The 16,183-nt window shown below is 39.8% G+C and overlaps 1 protein-coding gene across 1 annotated transcript in view; it reads right to left on the bottom strand.

Annotated features, from left to right (window-relative positions):
* wdcp (WD repeat and coiled coil containing) overlaps positions 1 to 9,782 on the bottom strand; it is a 142,157-nt gene extending 132,375 nt beyond the window's left edge. Inside the window, exons 1-3 of the mRNA XM_059981822.1 lie at positions 9,730 to 9,782; positions 9,028 to 9,155; positions 5,250 to 5,398 (exon numbers count right to left, since the gene is read on the bottom strand). The gene's annotated coding sequence lies outside the window, so the exon portion shown is untranslated. The remainder of the gene's footprint in view (positions 1 to 5,249; positions 5,399 to 9,027; positions 9,156 to 9,729) is intronic.
* Positions 9,783 to 16,183: the final 6,401 nt, after the last annotated feature.

A 16,183-nucleotide genomic window follows, 5' to 3' on the forward strand; every position in this document is an offset into this window, starting at 1 on the left:
GGAACTTGCAGTGAAAGGTGGGAAGGAGAACAAAAAATGATGGGATGCAAAATGCCATCACACTTTTAGTTATTTAGTTTCTTTTTCCCTTCACTGTGCCATGGATCTAGTTTGTTCTTTGCTTCTGAGAGTTTCCTGAAATTTAATTTTGAATTTGCGGCATCTATAATATTCTGCTTGTGTACTAATTTCAACCAGTTTACAACAGACTTTGAAATATATAATAATACAACTTCATTTTTAAATCATTATGCACTAATCATTTGGGATGGTACAGTGTAATCAAATGTGTCTTTTAAAAGTTGGGGGGCGGGGGGGAGTTTCAATTACTGCTTTTGGATGTTAAGAAACAAAGCTTGAAGGGAATCCCCAGTTAAGAATTTCCTTTATTTTTAACCAATTTATCAACTACCTGAGGGCATAAAAATCAGACTTATTGCCACTAACATTAGTCATGAAATTTGTTTTGTGGCAGCAGTACTGAGCAGGCATAGCAAATTATTATAAAGTACAATAAATTAGTAGTGCAAAAGTAGAATAGCAAGGTCATGCTCATAGGTTTATGGACCATTCTGAAAACTGATGACGGGGGGGGGGGGGGGGGGGGGAGAAGCTGTTCTTAGTGTTTAGTGATGGTCTTCAGGCTCCCGCACCTCCTTACTGATGGTAATAATGAGCATGTCCTGGTGAGGGTGCTTATTTATGGATGGCCACTTTCTTGAGGCACTGCCTTTACAAGACGTCCTCAATGGTGAGGAGGCTTGTGCCTGTGATGGAACTGGATGAGTCTACCACCCTCTGATGCCTCTTACGGTCCATTGGTGTCTCCATACCAGATGGTGATGCTACCAGCCAGAATGCTCTCCACTGGCCAAATGCAGAATCACACCTTCAACTATTAAATGCTTTGGACATATGCTTTTGGATGTAAACAAACAGAGTAACGTAGCTCCACATTCAAGATTCCGTAAGTTGCAGATTAAAATTTGTATCGTCCATCAGGAAACTAATTATTCTTATGGGAATATGTTTTAATACTATATGAAAATTATTATGTCTGTGTGTGATAGCTACAAAGGAACTGCACGATGTGCTGCTGCCTGAGTTGATGGAGGCTTACAGACAAATGGCAAGTGGCCGTCGTGATCGCTTTTCTTGTGATTGCAAGTTCCCTTTGGACATTGTTAATCTGGTACACATATGCTGCAAGCTTGATTTGTAGATTTTTTGGATGCGAGCAAGGGCAGATGAAGGGGGCCTAGTCCTTAGTCGTAGCAAGGACTAGGCCTGAAGCCACAGTGCTTGGAGCCACTCAGAGTGAGGGGACAAAACTGCTGTGCTTCACCGGGCGGGGGGGGGGGGCGGGTGTCCAGAATGTAGTCGCAACTGTCCTTGCAGATTTTTGCTCAACAGAAAATGAGCTCTGTTGTAGTCGACTGCAGATTTTTTAGCAGCACTCAATAGACTTTGGCCTCAAGCTGCGGAGTCACTTGCTATTCAGCCACAGGAGGTTGGGTGTCCGAGCCATCATGCTCTACTGAAGGTAGCGAAGCACTGTTGTGCTGACTGAAGATTTATAATGGACTGAGGGATCTGAACTATACACATATATATTTGTCTGGTTGTGTTTTTACTAATCTATATGTGCTTGTAAAAGTGGGGACTGGGCCTCAAAGCCATGGATTTGCCTAGTGCTAATCCAGCGTCTGAGTGAAGACTGGACCTCCAAGATACAGTGTCACTTAGCGGGTGTCGGGGGCCAGTCAACAGATGATATCAGTGGGCTGGGGGTCTAGACTGAGTGTGTGTGTGTGTGTGTGTGTGTGTGTGTGTATACAGTTGACGTCAGAAGTTTACATACACATCAGCCAAATACATTTAAACACAGTTTTTCACAATACCTGACCCAAATTAAACAATTTAAAGGCAATTCTACCAAATACTAACAAAGAGTATGTAAACTTCTGACCCACCGGAAAAGTAATGAAAGAAATAAAAGCTAAAATAATTTGTTCACTCTACTATTATGCTGACATTTCACATTCTTAAAGTAGTGATCCTAACTGACCTAAGACAGGGAAGGTTTTCTCGGATTAAATGTCAGGAATTGTGAAAAACTGAGTTCAAATGTATTTGTCTAAGCTGTATGTAAACTTATAACTTCAACGGTATACGTGTGTGTGGTGTATTTATACTGATATCCTATATGGGTTTGTTGACTTGTATGCATCAAGCTGCAGCATAGTGGGGTGGGATGGGTGGTTCAGGTGGGCATTGGGACTCTCATTACATGATTGTGGCCTTGTGTGTGCTTACTGTGTGTGACTAGGTAAAATGTCTTTTCACCTCAAGCCATAGTAACGGTGTTTCCTTTGGCTGTATTCATATATGGTTAAATGACAATTAAACTTGAATTTGTAGAATATACGGTGTAGAGGAAACTTTAAAGCTAATTACAAGCTGAGAATGGAGTCTGTGTGATTTTTGTTAAGTTAAAATGAAAACCTGTATAATTCCATATGATTATGTAAATTCTCTGTTATCTCTCTTACCCGGACTTTTCTGTTTTCCCCAATACATTAACTTCACTGAATCTCAATAGCAGGGCACCAGGTGTAAGCAGTCAGTATTGTTGGTAGAATTATTAGAGTTTAAAAACTCATTTGGTACTGGAATGAAGGTGGTAATTGCATTGGATTTTGCACTGTGAATGCTGAAGGTTATGACATAACAGCAGAGGAGCAGAGACAGCAACTTCTGGATTTTAACTGAATATCTACTGATGCTAAAAGGTGTCACAATGACTTGGAAATAAATTCAGGTCTTTACTGTCTCAAAGTTAGTGTTACTTCATATCCCAGATATTTTCTCCAGTTCATAGTTGGTTCATACAGAGATTGTGATACTTTGGCTTTAGGTTTAGGTTTGAGCAGCCCTGCAGTTTTCTAAAATATCATCAACCAAGTATGTTGTAATGGTCTTTCCAGAAATATTAATACCCAGTTGCCCAATCTTCATGTTGTCTGAAGAGTCATGTAACAAGAGCTTTTTAGTCATAAGTCTGATTAAGTATCTGCATTAGAAGATGGGAGAAAAGGAAGATTATTCGATTTCTGCTTCCCAACTAAAAGCAAAAGCAGTGTTTCAGTCAGAAATCAGAAACCTTTTGGCCGTTCATTCTTTTGCAAATGGATTTGCTGAATATTAGGCATACTTGAAGGTGTTACTGAGTAGAGCAATATCATGTTACACGTATTGGATGATACAGCAATTGTGCATCAGTGAGGGTCAAAACATAATAAATCAGGAACCAGAATCCCAGGTATGCTTGCTTTTCTAGTTGTTGTCACTTTTCTCTCAAAAGTTACAAGAATCAGACGTGAAGAATCACGACCACTTCCTGTTGTCTTTACATATCAATTAAGTAAAAGCACGCAGGGGAGATGGCTTTAATTGGTGTATTCACATTGCAGTGAGAGAGAGATCAATGCGCATGCACAGACAATAGTCCGTGGGTAGAGCTAAGGGGCGTCATTGCTCTAAAAGAAATAAATCGATACATTACACTTCCTCCCCCTTGAGATTAATGTAACAAAATTGTATATGTACAAAACTTTCAATTTGCCTTTTACAAATCATATTCAAATAAAAAATGAGAAAATATGCAGATGCTGGAAATCTGAGTGTAATGCCTTGGGAAAGATTTCAGTGAATCTTATGGTCTTTCTGTAGAAGCAGTATTTGGGTTATGGTTAGAGATAATGGATGCTTTGGAATGTGTGCCATCTAATCAGGGGAGAGGGCTTTTTTATGTGAGCTGGGGCCTTTGTTTGGTGGGAGATAGAGAGAGAAAACACTGGAGAGAACCAATCATAGGATTCGACCCAGTAGGAAACCGTGATTTGATGGAGCAATGTGTGGAGGTATATTGAGGATCAGTGAATATGACTTTTGGAAGAGTTGAGCTCCAACTTGTGCATATTTGACAGTTTAATCATAATGGTCCCTTTTTGTTTTTCTCTTTCTTTTCTTTACTAACCCTTTAGTTAACATTAATAAACATAATTCCTTTAATCGTATTCACTGTGCTTCATAGAGCACCTCTGCTCCATCCATAAAAAGCAGAACTTCCTGGTGGGTAACCACTTTAATTCTGACTCCCATTCCTGTTGCAACATGCCAGTTCATGGCCTCCTCTTGTGCCAAGACGAGGCCACCTTCTAAATGGAGGAGCAACATTTTATATTCCTTCTGGGTAGCCTCAAACCTGATAGTATGAATATTTATTTCTCCTTCCAGAAATTCTTTTCCCTCTCCCACCCCTCTGGTCGCCTCACTATAGGAAGGATGTGGAAACCATAGAAAGGGTGCAGAGGAGATTTCCAAGGATGTTGCCTGGATTGGGGAAAATGCCTTATGAGAATAGGTTGAGTAAATTTGGTCTTTTCTCCTTGGACTGACGGAAGATGAGAGGTGACCTTATAGAGGTGTATAATATGATGAGAGGCATTGATCATGTGGATAGTCAGAGGTTTTTCCCCAGGGCTGAAATGGCTGCCACAAGAGGGCACAGGTTTAAGGTGTTTGGGTGTAGGTACAGAGGAGATGTCAGGTGTAAGTTTTTTACTCAGAGAGTGGTGAGTGCGTGGAATGGGCTGCCAGTGGTGATGGTGGAGGTGGAAACGATAAGGTCTTTCCAGAGACTCCTGGATGGCTACATGGAGCTTAGAAAAATAGAGGGCTATGGGTAAAGCCCAGGTAGTTCTAAGGTAGGGACATGTTTGGCACAGCTTTGTGGACCGAAGGGTCTGTATTGTGCTGTAGGTTTTCTATGTTTCCTTTATTCCCCACTCTAGCCTTTTACCTCTTCTTTCCTGCCTATCACTTCCCCCTAAGTCCCTTCCTTCTTCCCCTTCTCCAGCCCTTTGCCTTTCCCACCCTCATAACTTCGTCTATCACCTAACCTCCTTCCCCTCTCCCTATCTTTTTATTTTAGCGTCTTCCCCCTGACTTACCAGTCCTGAATAAGGGTATAGGCCCAAAACGTTAACTGTTTATTTATTTCCATCAATGCTGCCTAACCTGCTGTGTTCCACCAGCATTTTGAATGTGCTACTTTGGATTTCTAGCTTCTAACGTGCTTTTTATACAGTTGTGCTACAGTTTGTGTATAACAAACAGACCCTAATGAAGCCCATCCAAATGTTCAAAACTTCCAAGAACATTGCTGTCTTCAAATTTTATCTCACCATTGACAAGGTAAACAGCAGTGAGGGCAACTTGCTCTCCATCTGCCCAGGCAATCCCATGAATTGGATGAACAGCTTGATGCAATACACTAATTCCAGTTCGCAGCAATTTTGCTTTTCCGAGCTCCATGCTGACCAGCTTCAGAATCCTGGAGGTTATAAGACAGCAAATGAAAATCACTACTAACCAGTGTTTTTCTTCAATGAATCTTACTCTTCAAGGCCTTAGCACAGCATATATATGATTAAATCAAAGGAAATTAATTTGCTAATGTCTGCATAACAGCAGATAAATGTTCATCTTACTGTGGTGAAAGTTAGAAAGGTGTAACCTTCACTAAGCAGCAGTCTGTTGCTTACCTAAGACTTGTTCAATACAGCTATCCTAAAAAGGAAAGTTGCTGGATCTCATTGAATCCAGAATGAGACTTGAACTCAATAGAAATTCAGGCACTATTCTTTTCCCCAAGTTAAAAATAATGGATATTTTAAATTCTCACAAATAATTACCAAGTAAATCAATCAAATACAAAATAATGGAAAGGCTTGGTCTTTCCGCTGCAATAAATATAACAGGAAATGTATTTTTCAGCTGCTTTTTGAAGAGCAAAAGAAAACAAACAGAAAAGCCAACTTTGTTAAATTTTATATAAGCTCTTCTATGATACAACTTCTTACAATGAAAATCCTGGATGAAAATTTACCATAATGTATTTTTAATCCCACGTTTATCAATAACTGACAGTGGTGATAGTTTTTCTTGCTCACAGTGGTAGAAGTCATATGTAGATATAAAGCAGGTCTCGAATTAGATAAAACCAAACTAGCCCAAGAATGAAATGATACTGAAACTAGCTCATAGATGCTAGCAATAAAACTAAAAGAGGGCAAAATGGTGAAAACATAATTACAATTGAGCAGTGTAAAGGATGCTCACTAATGACAAAGTATAAAGTTTTAATGTACTACCAGAAATGATATGGTTTATATTTAAATCATATGTAGGTGCTATACCACTATATAACTTCTATAAATCTCAAGTATTCTTTTATGCTTTAAGCATCAGTTGCAACACAAATTGTTAAAGTCTAATACATATTGCTCTGTGATTAGATCTCACATTTCTTTCTCAATGCCAGAATATTTTAAAAATGTATCTTTCAAAACTCTTCATTTTTTGTAGTCTCCGATCAATGCACAGCTGATGCACGTAGGCAATTGTACGAAGGCTAAGCTTTAAAACATCATCCATTGATTCACTGAAGCATGTGAGAAAAAGGATCCTTATGCTAACATTCACAAAAGAATATATACATGACTGTATACATCACCCTTCAATAACTAATGTCCAAACAGGAGCCTGAACAAAATGGATTACTTCCCATATCTCTAAAGCCACTTTGTAACAAAAGCTGATAGAGATGAGGAAGGAGCAGTGTATTCAGTGCATCACCACAGCCTTTGGCTGTCCAAGGAAAAAAGTATTTGAAGGTAAAAGTTTACAGCATACCAGGCAGCAGTGATCCTGCTCTCCCACACACGTCTGTAACTATCTATACTGTAGTAGGGATATTAAAGCACATTGATGCTGGCTCTGTGAAATCCTCCAAATCCACTGCCAAATAAGTGAAACAATCCAGCAGCCTCTCCCAAATCAACAACCCTAGTGCCAAGTCCCTAATTATACTCAGGTGGATAAAAACCACAAACTTTTCCAGCTGCCACCAACTGGGAAATGGCTGTGGCAATAAATTTTACAGATTCACCACTCATTGGCTAAAGAAATTCGACCTCATCTCCGTTCTGAAAGGATGCCCCCTATTCTGAGGCTGTGTCCTCTGGTCTTACACTTGCCCACCATAGGAAACATACTCTCCACATCCACTCTATTGAGGCCTTTCAACATTCGATAGGTTTCAATGAGGTCACCCCTGTCTTCTGAATTCCATTGAGTACAGGCCCAATGCTATCAAACTCTCTTCATATGACTAGCCTTTCGATCCCAGAATCATTTTCATGAACCTCCTTTGAACCCCCTCCAATGTCAGCACATCCTTTATGGGGCCCAAAACTGCTCACAATACTCCAAGTGAGGCCACGCCAGTGCTATATAGGGCCTCTCAGCATTATATTCTTGCTTTTATATTCTAGTTTTCTTGAAATGAATGCTGACATCACACAAACGCCTTCCTCACCACTGACCACACACTTCCTGACAGTGTATTCCATTAGCCACTTTGCCTATTTCCCTAATCTAAGTTCTTCAGTAGCCTCTCTACTTCCTCAAAACTACCTGCCTCCCATCTAACTTTGTATGATCTGCAAATTTTGCAACACAGCCATCAATTTCACTCATCCAAGTCATTGACATATAACGTAAAAAGGAGTGGTCCCAACACAGACCCCTGTGGAGTACCACTAGTCACCGGCAGCCAACCAGGAAAGGCTCCCTTTATTCACACTTTTGCCTCCTGCGAATCAGCTACTGATTTATCCATGCCTGATTTTCCCTTGTGGAATCCAATCTGACTCAGGCCTATTTTATCATGTGCTACCAAGTATCCCGAAACCACGACGTTAATAATCAACTCCAACATCTTCCCAGCCACTGAGGTCAGATTAGCTGTGCCATAATTTCCTTTCTTCTGCAACATCACACACTTCTGCTCCCATGACACTCTCAAACTTCCAGCTTACTGCTAGTGTCTTCCACAGTGAAGACATATGCAAAATACTTATTCGGTTTGTCTGCCATTTCCCTGTCTTCCATTACTACCTCCAGCATCATTTTCCAGTGGTCCCATATCCATTCTTGCCTTTTATATTTTATATACTGGTTGAAGTGCTTGAAATATTTTACTGCATTGATAATATTATGCAGATACATGTTTGTCAAATAAGCAACAGATTAAATAAAAAGCTGTTGCAATCATTGTTTATTCCAATAATTAATACCGTTGGACAAGTTAAAGTGAAGTTAATTCACTAAGACAATCACAGTTCCAATCTTTGAGATGCCTGGTCTAAAAAAAATCAGTGGCTCTAACCCAGTATATATTACAAACTGAGAGCCTATAGATTTTTAATTGCTTCAATAATTCCAAAATTAAGGTATTACTTTTCCTTTCAGGAACTACAAGCTAGGAATTTGTACTCACAGTTCTTCACACAGTTGTGAGATTAGTTACCAGATCATTTTAATGTGCTCATTCACAAGATTGAATGTCATCAATAATCAGCAGCACTGGTCATTGCTACAGGTCATTTACAGGTCATTGCTAAAAGTCTGCTGAAGTAAACTGTATGCTGGACAATTTTAACCGGCATTTATAAGTCACAAGATTTCCTTGCCTGAATGGTATTAGTGAATTAGATGGGTTTTTACAACAATCCAGTCCAGTCATTTCAAACAGTCACCATTATGGACATTAGATATTTAAGTCAGTAATTATTTAGTTACTTAAATTTTAATTCTCCTGTTGTTAATTAATGTGAGGGTTCAAAATCCAATGTCTCTAAAGGTCTAGTAATTTAACTGCTCTGCTACATTACAGTATTTAAGTGATAATCTTAGATCAGGACATGGGATCACTTACATGACCCTGAGGAATTACAGAATCATTATTTAATGTTTAGTTCAGACAGTACACCACTCCCTCAATGCTGCACCCACAGGACCATAAGGTGTAAGTAGATCATTGAAAAAGACCTTGGCAAATCTGATTCATTCACCACTTTCTCCCCCTTTCCCCAATATTCTTATAATTACAAATCTTACATTTACATGTACACAACGATTTTACTCCCACAATTCTCTGTGGCATGGAGTTCCAAAGAAATCCTTCCTCACATCAGTACTAAATGGGCACCCCCTCATTCTGAGACTATGCCCTGTTTTTGGACTTCCTTGTGAAAAGAAACATCCTGTCAGTATTTTACCAATCTAACTTCCTAACAATCTTAACTTTGAGTCAATCCCTACCCCCCCCCCCATATCTAGAATCATCCAAATGAACCTTAAAAACAAGCTGTTTACTGCAGTCTCTCTCGTGCAGTAGGGATGCCTTTCTTTTACACTGCAACCCTTTTAAGTTAATACCAATCTCCCAATGCCCCTTTGCTGCACTTGTCCAAGCTTTCAGTATTTTGTATACAAAACGCCCCAAATTCTTTTACGCTGCAGATGTTTGCAATTTTCTCTATCTTCGTCCGCCTCCCAAAATAATCAACCTAGCATTTTAACTTGAATCCATGAATGAACCAGACTTTCAGTAGTAGATGAAAGAAATGTGGATTGGGGAACTGTTACAGTGTTGGATGTGAGTAGTCTTGAGCTTCTTAAGCATTTCTTCCCTTCCACAATCACTGAACGTTTGGGAAAGGGATGGGGGAATAAAGGCTCCTTCGCCTTTGGCATGGCTTCACTACTCCCGGGCAATGACCCGTCCACCACTAAAGAATCCGGGCAGCCCTGACTCACCCTTCGCCCTCTCACTTTTTTTGTCGGTTTCCCCTCAACAAAAGCAGCCTAACGCCTCGACGGAAACATCGTCATGGCAACCGCTGCACTTCCGGTCAAGCGGAGCTGGAACTGGCGGGGTGGGGGGGCGACAGTATTCCTGAGAACCTTCCCCTGGGCTGGAGTCGTCAGGAGGTATGAGTGCGGTTAACTGTGGAAATAGCAACGTAACACATCCTTGCTGCTAAAATGGCAGGAGAGCATACACATTGCCGCCACTTTCCCAATAAATCAACCTGCGTTGTTTTGGTCATATTTTCCATTTCCTTGTTCGATGGAGGGCTGAGCGTTTTAAAATTTTTTTAAATGACCCAAAAATCAGCCAATCCAAAACTACCCGAATGACCGTCCACCAAAAGCATATCAAACAACATGCCGGAAAATGAAAAGCCATATATTTATTAAGCAAGAACAAAGACTATGCGCTCGTGGTATACAAATCATTTTGAATTGGATAAAGCAATGGTCTGTACCCAAGTATTTTTTCAGAAATTAAAAAAACAAAAATTGCCGTAAGTTTCAATTGGCCAGTAGCACCTGTATAACTATCTTTTTAAAAGAGCATTTAAATTTAAAGCCCCGTCATCATAACTGGAAAGGGGAGAAAACAATTTAGCTGTAAATTGCAGAGGATGAGGGTCAGATGGATAGGACAAAGTGAACACCTTTGATAGGCTGAAGCCATGTTAGCCATGGTGATAAGCCGTTTACAAAGCGAAATATGCATTGATTAATGAGGCTGTGAGGAGAGAAAAACAAAGGGTCATATAAAAAGTAAAATCTAGGTTAGAGTTATTCAAAAGAACTGAGTGCAAAGAGAATTTAAAAAATGCCAGAAGATTTTGCTTTGTACATGGAGAGGGTAGAACTGAATCAACATACAAAGTAGATAACTTTTCAGGAGAATTTTAAGATGTAGTGCTGTTCCTCAAATTTACATTTGTCTTGTTAGAAGTGTGCAGACTTAAGACAAATTAGAAATGGATTGGATAGAGAATTATAGCAACATGTGTAATTCATCACCCAATTTACATTTGTTTTTTTCCAAAGTAGAGGAGGTTGGATCATAAACATCTAATACAATACAATATTGAAGAAGTAAAAGCAAACAGCTGGAGGAACTGTTGGGTTCCTGAACCATGGGAAGAGTTGATGTAAAAGAACAGATGTATTATTTACAGCAGTTGCATTGGGATTGCAGCAAGAAGGGGCATAGAAAATTGTATGCAAGTGAAGACCACAGAATCACAAAGGGAATGGTCCCTTCAGAATACCAAGAGGAAAGAAAAGGGGTTGATATAACTAATAGGGGAATTTTGCTGAAGTGGTAGAAAAGGAAAAGGATGAACAGTTGTATGTGGAGTCTGGTGGAAGAAAAAGTGAGGAGTAGGGATGATCTATCCTTATTCTTGGCCAGCGGGGTTTGGTAAGAGCAATGGCACAGAAGATATTTGTAACAGGATTGAGGGCTTCATGGCATAGAAGTCATGATGGAGGAACAGATATTGCAGAGATGGAGAAACAAGGAGAATTAAATGGAGTCCTGACAAAAGGAATCTGTAGACTTATCATATATGTTTGTCACTAACCTTCCTCCTGAGAGTAAAACAGAAAGATCTGGAAAGAGAAAGAGGAATCATGTGAGGAGAGCAGGTTTGGCAGCAAAAATAATAAAAATTTTGAGTTTGGGGACTAGCATAAAACTCTTTTATTTACAAGTTGAGGGGGCATGAACAGGACTGAAACTACAAATGTGCCATGTAACCCACAAAAAGATAGACATTGTTTGGATCCATGCAATTTCAAAGTAGATCTATTAACAAAGATCCTATATGTCACCATGTACAACCCTGAGATTAATTTTCTTATAGGCATACACATTAAATCCAAGAAACAATAGAAACAGTGAAAGACTACACCCAACAGATCAGACAAACAACTAATGTGCAAAAGACAACAAACTCTGCAAATACAAAAGAAAAAATATCAATAAATATCGAGAACATGAGAAGAAGAGCCCTTGAAAGTGATTTCATAGGTTGTGGGAACATTTCAGTGGTGGAGGCAGTAAAGCTGATGAAGTTATCCCCTCTGGTTCAAGAGCGTGCTGGTTGAGGGGTAATAACTGTCCCTGAACCTGGTGTTGTGTATTATGTTTTGTAACTTCAAAACATTAAACTAATTCAAAGGAAGACACAGGAGTCTAAAATGTGAGTCTACCATCATGTTCGCTTGAAGCAAGGTGTCAAGTATCACTTGGTAGAGTCATTACATATGGAATTCTTGTATTTTTACATATAACCCATAGTGAGTTATTTAAATGAACAAGATTGATTAATCGAACATTATTTACAATATCACTCAAATATTACTTAAATATTAAATAAACACCACTCCACCCTGCTTAGCTATAAACTCCATCTCAATATAGAATGCATCTCAACTACATTTGTATATACAGTATACTATATAATAAAACTACTATATTCAGGCATCCACAGGATAGTATATATTAATTTGATCCAGTCAGGCCCAAGGATTTAATTGCTGTGGAAGATTTCTTACTCTTGTGGATAATATCTTTCCTGACAGCTGCTTGGTAGGTGAGACAGCTCTGGACACCCTACTTTCTAGTACTTTCCTTTTTCTTCTTCTAGTTTGTGCATCTTGATCTTGGAAAGGTGCATTTAGTTCACTGGAGTATTATTAATCCTCCTATTGCTACCTTTACAATCTGAACTCTCCTCTTGGTTTCAGCATCCTGCTGGGCTTTGGTCTTTGCATCTACTTCTACAAGCAGCTTTCTGTCTCCCACTTGAAGTTCATGTAATAACCTTAATGCACACAGAGTAGATTCTGGTTCTTTAAACTCACAAAAGCTGAATGCTTGCAACTTAATGATGTTCCTTGAACTCTCTTCTAGCTTAAAATGAAGCCATATTTTGCAAGTAACTACATGATTAACATATCAGAAGCTTTCTCAGATACGTTGCCTAGAAAAATTGTTGTAGTCAGAACATTGCTTTTGTCATTTCCACACTTCCTCTGAGGGGCATGATCCATCCCTGGTCCAAAATACTTTCCAACTGGAGGAACAGAGGGTCAGCACCTGTTTGGCCTCTGTTGGCCCATGGTTCATGATGTACAGCATGGAGACAGTTGCAACAGCATCCAGTACCATTCTTAATTCACTTTCAGTTGAGGCTATTGCAAGGACGTGACATGCAAATGGTGGATGGATCTCTAATCAAGTTGCAGTTGCCTCAACCACTCACGTCCCCACAAAGCTGGCCCTCCTGATTTTACCCTTGATATGTTTGAATTTTCAAATGCCAATCTTCAATACTGCTGTGCTGTAACTTCAAAATGTTAAACTAATTCAAAGAAAGACATGGGAGTCCGGAATGTGAGTCTAACTTCTTGTTTACTTTAAGCAAGGCACTGTGTATCACATGATAGTGTCATGATGTATATAATTCATGTATTTTACATATAACCCGTAGTGAATTATTGAAATAAACAAGAATGCTTAATCAAACAATGTTTACAATTTTACTCAAGTATTACTCAAATACACAACAGTTTGGGTCTAATGTATCTTCTTTCTGATGGCAGCAATGAGAAGAGAGCTGTAATGTTCTATGTACTGCTTGAATACCTTCGTATTCAAGGCAGGATGGTCTGAAAACCCTCTGCTTTTTCCTTGAAAAGAAGCTCAAACATTTGCCCTCTCCTAACATACATATTTGTCTGGACAAACCCATTCTCACATTGAACAACTTAAGCTCAATTAAATTGACTACATGGCTTTCCTTCAGTTGCCCTCCATTTTCCTCCTGCATCCCATGTGTGGGCTGGTAGGTTATGAGGCCATTGCACATTGCCCCTTAACTCTACTATGGGCAGTCCTGATTATGAACAAGAGAAAATCTGCAGATGCTGGAAATCCAAGCAACACGCACAAAATGCTAAGGGAACTCAGCAGGCCAGGAAGCATCTATGGAAAAGAGTACAGTCAACATTTTGGGCTGAAACCCTTCGGCAGGAATGCTACCAAAGGTTTTGGCTCTGAAACGTTGACTATACTCTTTTCCATGGACAGTCCCAAGCCTGGCTGCAAAAGGAGAAGGGTTGCACATTGGGCAAGCAACCCTATCCTGTAAAAACCCAGAGTGACAGAACGCTAATAGAAGCTCCAAAGACCTCATCCCTTGGAGAGGAAAGATCTTCAACTAGATGGGCCACACTTGGGCCCAGGATGGTCTCCCAGCCTTTCAACCTATCCTAAGATCAATCTAACCCTTCCTTCCCATATAGTCCTGCATTTTTCTTTCATCTATCTGCTTCTTTAAGTGTCTCTTAAGTGTTATTAATGTATCTGCCTGTCCCACTACGCATTGCAGAGTTTTCCACTCACCTACCTGTGTTAAAAAAAACCTACCTCTGATATCCCCCCCCATAGCTTCCTCCAGTCACCTTAAATTTATGCCCCCTTGCAGTAACCATTCCCATTCTCTGCAAAAGTCTCAGGCTGTTCTCTCTACCTGTGCCTCTTAACATTCTGTACCTCTCCATCAAGTCACCCCCATCTTCTGTAATTGCTTGTGAATAAAAAAAATTGCCAATGTACGAAATATACAATGCTAAAAATACTCAGCAAGTGAATGATCATCTGTTGAGATACAAATGGAATTAATGTATCAGGTTCATGACTTTTCATCAAAACCTGGAGAAGTTAGAAGCTGAACATAGTTGCAATGGAGGGGTGAGCACCCTACAGAGATAGCAGATGCTCCACAATTCTATTTATTTTGGACTGCTGTCTGCAAATTAAAGGCAAATACAACCCCACTGTTTTAGTAAGGGAGGGAATAGTTAACCAGCAGGCCTGATATTGGTAGTAGAGAAAATGCTAAAATCCATAGTAAAAGATGTGATATTAAGAATCTTTGCAGATAATTATACAGTTGAGCATAAGTTAATAGTTAACAAGCAGGAGAGACAAAGGAGAATGGGTTGATGGTGTGTACTTGGATTTTCAGAAGGCCTTTGACAAGGTGCCACACATGAGGCAGCTTAACAAGCTACAAGCCCAGGAAAGATTCTAGCATGGATAAAGCAGTGGCTGATTCGCAGGAGCAAAGAGTGAGACTAAAGGAAGCCTTTTCTGGCTGGCTGCCAGTGACTAGTGGTGTTCCACAGGGGTCTATATTGGAACTGATTTTTTTTACATTATATGTCAATGATTTGGATGATGGAATTGATGGCTGTGTTGCAAAGTTTGCAGATGATATGAAGCTTGCTGGAGGGACAGGTAGTTTTGAGGAAGTAGAGAGGCTACAGGAGGACTTAGATAGATTAGGAGAATAGCAACAAAATGGCAGATGGAATACAATATCAGTAAGTACTTTCGTAGAAGAAATAAAAGGGTTGTCTATTTTCTAGTTGGAGAGAAAATATAAAAAACTGATGTGCAAAGGGACTTGGGAGTCCTTGTGCAGGATTCCCTAAAAGTTAATTTCCAGGTTGAGCCTGTGGTGAGGAAGGCAAATGCAATGTTATCATTCACTTCAAGAGGACTAGAATATAAAGCAAGGATGTAATTTTGAAACTTTATAAAGCACTGGTGAGGTCTCACTTGGAGTATTGTGAGTAGGTCTGGGTTCCTTATCTTAGAAAGTATGTGTTGGAACTGGAGAAGGTTCAAAGGAGGTTCACCAAAATGATTCCAGGATTGAGTGGCTTCTCATATGAAGAGTGTTTGATGACTCTGGGCCTGGATTCACTAGAATTCAGAAGAATGAAGGGTAACCTCATTGAAACCTATTGAATGATGAAAGGCCTTGATAGAGTGAATGCGGAGAGGATGTTTCCAATGGTGGGAGAGTCTCAGACCAGAGGACACAGTCTCATAATAGAGGGGTGTCCTTTTAGAACAGAGATGAGGAGGAATTTCTTTAGCTAGAGAGTCTGTGGAAATCTTTGCTTCAGGCAGCTGCAGAGGGCAAGTCTTTAGGTATATTTAAGGCAGAGGTTGACAGATTCTTGATTGGTCAAGGCATGAATTGAAACGGAAGAAGTTAGAAAATTGGAGCTGAGAGGAAAATTGGATCAGCCATGATGAAATGGTGGGCATGACCTAATTCTGCTTCTGTAGTTTACGGTCTTATCTTACACTCTTAATGAACGGAAAACAAACCTTTGATGCTTTGGGTCCAATTCTTGCATCAGGACTGAGAGTGGAGAGAGTCAGTATAAAGAAAAATGAAGTGATGATACAGAGGCTAGCAGTGCTTGGTAGAGGGAGAGAGGGAGGTAAGAGATGTTGAAGTGAAGTTGGAGTTTACAGACATGATGGAAGGAGGCAGACAAAAAAAGGAGGTAGGTGGAAGTGGGGAGGATGAAAGCTGAGACC

The sequence above is a fragment of the Hypanus sabinus genome, chromosome 10 (genome assembly GCF_030144855.1).
Source record: "Hypanus sabinus isolate sHypSab1 chromosome 10, sHypSab1.hap1, whole genome shotgun sequence".
Classification (NCBI taxonomy): Eukaryota; Metazoa; Chordata; class Chondrichthyes; order Myliobatiformes; family Dasyatidae; genus Hypanus; species Hypanus sabinus.